Source organism: Marmota marmota, unplaced genomic scaffold (genome assembly GCF_001458135.2).
Source record: "Marmota marmota marmota unplaced genomic scaffold, marMar, whole genome shotgun sequence".
NCBI lineage: Eukaryota > Metazoa > Chordata > Mammalia > Rodentia > Sciuridae > Marmota > Marmota marmota.
This window is the reverse complement of record NW_025999900.1, coordinates 58399330-58404252: the sequence shown is the minus strand read 5'-3', so window position 1 is coordinate 58404252 and position 4923 is coordinate 58399330.

The following is a 4923-nucleotide window of genomic DNA, read 5'->3' as shown; positions in this document are numbered from 1 at the left end:
GCGGAGGTTCTCCCTCCCCCAGGGGTATGGTGACAGTGACTGGGCTGCACACTAAAGAAGATCTGCCACATGAGGGGCTTCCCCAATCAGGCACTGGGGAAGGGCCCCCTGGGCAACTCCTGCTGTGAGTCTCTTGTGAAAGTCATCAATGTCACCTGGGACAGTTGCAAACAATGGGCCTCTTGCGGGGCTGGCAAGCTGACACTGGCTGTTCCCTGGGGACATGGTGTCCCTCCTATGGTTGTCTCCATGGGTGGTCTCACAGCATGGCCGCCGACTCCCCCAGAGAGACACCTCCAAGAGGCCAAGGTGGGCGCTGAATTATTCCATGGCCTAGCCTAGGAGTCACTGTCACTTCCACCTTAGCCTATTGGTGACACGGGCCAGCCGAGTCATTGTGGAAGGAGACCACACAAGTCCCTGAAGACCAGGAGGCATCGCCCCGGGCTACCTCGGAGATGTGCTTCTGTAGACAGGGCTCCCAGGGAGGATGAGTTTCCAGAGTGGAAACTGAATCAGGAGCCAAGAGAAGAGGGCACATCTGGCTCGAGCGCCTGGATTTGGAGGTCCACTGTCCAGCCACGCACTCCCAAACCAGGGGGCCGGGGGGGCCACCACATGAAGCAGGAAGACTGAGGGGGAGATGAAAGGAGCCTGTGGTAGGAGCTGGGAATTGATGTCACCTGCACTTCTAGCGCCCGACCTGCCCCCTCACCACCTCTGAGGTCAGCAGAGCTGCGATGGGCAGCTCCTGGACTCCTGGCAGAACCTGCCACACCTTTGCTTCCCACCCAAGCTTAGGGCAGCCGGAAGTGCAGAGCGGTTCACCCCCTGCAGCAGCGGGAGGGGGACACCCCACAGCCTCCTCCCATCGCAGAAATTCTGAGGCTCCTTTCATACAGGTCCCAGGAGTCCCCGGAGGAACTGAACCCCAGATGCCCGCAGCAGAAGCCAGCTCAGTATCACCCACGTCGTTGCCTTTGGGCCCCTTGCCTGCCTCTGTCACCGTCAAAGTAAACCCCCTCTGCCTAACTCTGGCCTTCAGGCCCACTTTCGGGGGAGCTCAGGCTCTGACGGTGAGCCTCCCCACCCCTGTCCTCGATGGCCCCTGCTCTCGATCACCCCTGCTCTGCCGTGGCTTTTATTCAACAGACACTTCCTGAGCACTTGATATGCAGCAGACGCTGGGAAGAAAGGTGACCAGACATGAGCTCAGCCCTCAAAGACCTCTGGCGACACGCATGGCGGTCTCAGACAAAGCGTCAGCAGCTCGGACACACTGACGGGAACAAGGACCTGGTGTCCCAGGATGTGACATGCCTGGAGCCCAGAAGAAGGCTCTGGAAGCCAGACAGGTCTGGGGAGGCTTCTCGGATGATTGATGCCTGAGCTGCGCGCTGCTGACGATGACAGCTCACCCAGGAGGCAGAGCGAGGGGCAGTGGGCTTGGGCCAACTTGGCGGGAGTGGAGCCCAGCAAGGTTGGCAAGCGGCTGCTTTAAGCACTTTGTTGCCTTTTTTTTTTTACATTTTTTTGTTTCTGATTTTGCAACACTGGAGTTTGAACCCAGGCCTTTACATATGCCGGGCAAGGACTGCACTATTTTAAAATTATTTCCAAAGAGCTTTCCCAAGCATTCAGTCAGCCCTCCCCTGGATTATGTCCTGTGATGGCCTAGGAACTCTGAGTGATGGGATAATGTCCCCATTTTACAGAGGAGGGAATGGAGGCCAGCGAGTTCCCTGGATAATAAATCCAAGGGATTCAGTCTGACTCCAGATCCTGAGTCCAGGAGCACATGTCCATCTGCAGACCGTGGTGCTGAGCAGAGTGGTGGGGGGCAGCAACCAACGACAGGAGTTTCAATTAGGGAGCAAACCCAGGTCTGGTATTTTCCAAAGATAATTCTGAGCATGGTCACATCATCCACGTTCCAGAGTCTGAGAGAAAGGCCGTCATCTGTTGTGTGGCCAGAGGGGTAAAGAGTGAGCAGCCCTGGGTAAGGAGGCACACGCCTGTAATCCCAGCAGCTCGAGAGGCTGAGGCAGGAGGATCTCAAGTTCAAAGCCAGCCTCAACTTTTAAAAGTGAGGCGCTAAGCAGCTCAGTGAGACCCTGTCTCTAAATGAAATACAAAAGGGGCTGGGGATGTGGCTCAGTGGTGGAGTGCCCCTGAGTTCAATCACTGGTTGCAAAAAGAATTAAAAAAAAAAAAAAAGAGTGAGCAGCACCCCCATGAGGCTGGCCCAGGCTGGCAGTGGCCTTCAAGGCCCCTTGGTCCCAGCCAGGCCCAGCAATCTCTCCGGGTTCAGGTTAGGAAATTGTTCTCCAGTGCTAACCTCCCAGGGTCTGAGATTTTATTAAAGAAAGTTGACATTTCCCTTCAAGTTTATCCCTCTTGGAAAGTCTAATAAACATCTTCTAACCAGCGAGGATGGCCTCAGGGTGCCATGATACACACACTATGACTATTTTTGACTCACCCCGCTCTTTTCTAGAACAATCTTAATTAAGTGCGAGGTGCCAGTAGGTCTAAAAGAATTTACCAACTGCCTCTCAAAGTAACTCTGATTAATAGCAGAGACACAAAAGTGTCTCCATAACCAGGTCACATGACAGAATACAAATGACTGTCTGTTGCTATTTTTAAGTAATGTTTATTAGAATCCCTCGGCGCGTAATAAATTTAATTTACAGCTGCTCGCAGCCCGACTTACACATGGCCTCCAGTGGCACAGCTCATTAACACACTCGGAGAAGAAATGAGTTTTCTCTTTAATTCCCTCATTCCATTTCTCCTTCCTAATGAGGCCAGATTGTGAGACTCTTCAGGAGAGAATGTCTCCATCGTCTCGGGTACAGATCGTCGTAAATGCTCAAATTTTTTAATCATCGCAGAGGCACGCGGCAGAAATTCGTGCTCGGTATCTCGGGGTGGAGCTGGAGAGAGAAAGTGAATCCTGCTCACGTGAGCATCAGACGGGGGAGAGAGGAGCAGCCCAGGGGGGGCCATGGGGGGCCGAGGACAGCCCTGTTGGAGATTCAGAGGCCTTTGGACAAGCCTAGTATAGGGGTTCCGTGAGGATCCCCGAGACCTGCTTCTATTCCGCTTCTGAGTTTGAACTAGAAGACCCTAGAGCATCTCTGATTCCTTCCAGGTCCTTGGCTGAGGGCCAAACTGCAAGTTTGATCTGTAAGAGCCAAAGGGTACATTTTAGGCTTCACAGGTCAAACTGAAGTGGCACCCCCTTTGTCCACAGAAAAGTCTTAACTGGGCTTCTCCAGAAATCTTCACCATGGCTGATTTTGGGACTGTCAGCAAAAGAGTCTCTGCAAAAGAATCCAATGTAGATAAACTTCCTATTTTTGTGTCGCCCTGTTTACTTGGCCACTGGCCGAGAAGATACCAGCACTCCAGGTGCTGGACACCCCCTTACTAGTTTTCACAAACGTATCCAGTATAGGACTTTGAAGAAATGTGCAAACAAGGCCTCTGGCCTGGAGCTGGGCTTCACAGAGATGTCTACATTCCTAAGATAAGAGAAGATACCAATTGGGCTCCATGGAAACAGCTGGCAGGGGGAGGAGAGAAAGGGGAGAAGAAACTCCCCCCTTCTCAGGAGTTGTCCTTGAGGGTTAACTTGCCCAAAACAGTGAGAGAAAAAGCTGCTTTTATGTGAACTTCTGCAGACTGTGAACTTCTGAGCCCCTCCCTTACACACTGGGTATAAAACTCTGAAACTCCCTGAACTCGGGGTTCGGGGATTGATTGATTACAGCAAAAGCTGTGCCCTCTGAACCTGGCTGTAGCCAAATAAAACTGTTTCCTGCTGTCTTCGGTGCCTTGCCTTTGTTGTCAGTACCTCGGGGTGGAGCTGGAGAGAGACAACAAAGCTGCAAAATCAGAGGTACCACGTAGATACTGAAATCATGAGAGAGAAGAAAGTCCCACAAATTATTATTAATGAAATGGGAAATGTAATAAGTGCAAAGTTTGCAACACAGGCGAGTCGTGAGGAACGTGCAGCTCCTTTATGGAACAGCATTTTGCTTACTTTGTTTTCAGAGACAGAACACCCTGTCGTCCCCCTGATGAAAAGGAGCTCGAGGGCGGTCCAAGAACAGGTGGCAGGCTGCGTGGGGCTGCGGGCCACAATCTGCCAACTCCAAGTGTGGAGCGGTGTCTAGAAGTGTGCAGCTGAACTGCTTGGGTTCAATGGCAGCTGAGCAGTTTTGTGACCTCCCATCTCAGCGATCTACAGTCACAATAGTGCTGTGAGGCTTTGATGGTGTAAGCAAGAACTTTTCCTCAGCTTATGAGCCTGCAGGATGCTTTGATCTGTGTGGTCTCTGCTGGCCTGGGTGGCCCTGCTCACGCACCTTCAAGTGGCTTTGGCCAAGGGACTTTGTGGACATTGGCTGGACTTGGTCATAGGCCAAAGTTCAGCTGGCTGATGGCTGGTGGCCTTGGCTGGGATGCCAGGACCAACGTGACACTGCCCTGTGTGCCTTCCCCTCTGGCAGACTAGCAGGGCCATGGGAGGAGAAGCCAAAGCAAACACACCCAGTTACCAGCACTTGACAAACATCCTCCTGCCTCACACCTACTCTTATGTTATATGAAATGTCCCCAGAGGCTCCTGTGTGGAATGCTTGGTCCCCAGAGCAGAACATCAGGGCGGAGGAGCAGGGCGGAGGAAAGCAGCTCAGGACAGACACCAGGAAGGAGTGAGAGAGGGAGGGAGGGAGAGGGAGAGAGAGAGAGAGAGAGAGAGAGAGAGAGAGTACTCCCCTCTCCATGGACAAAATATAAGCCTCACAGTCGCCCCAGAGGCCCACCTCCTCCAGCCACACCCTACAGCACCACCCAGCTAGTCCCTATGAGGGGATTAGTGCATGGGCAAGGTCAGGGCTCCTACAACCG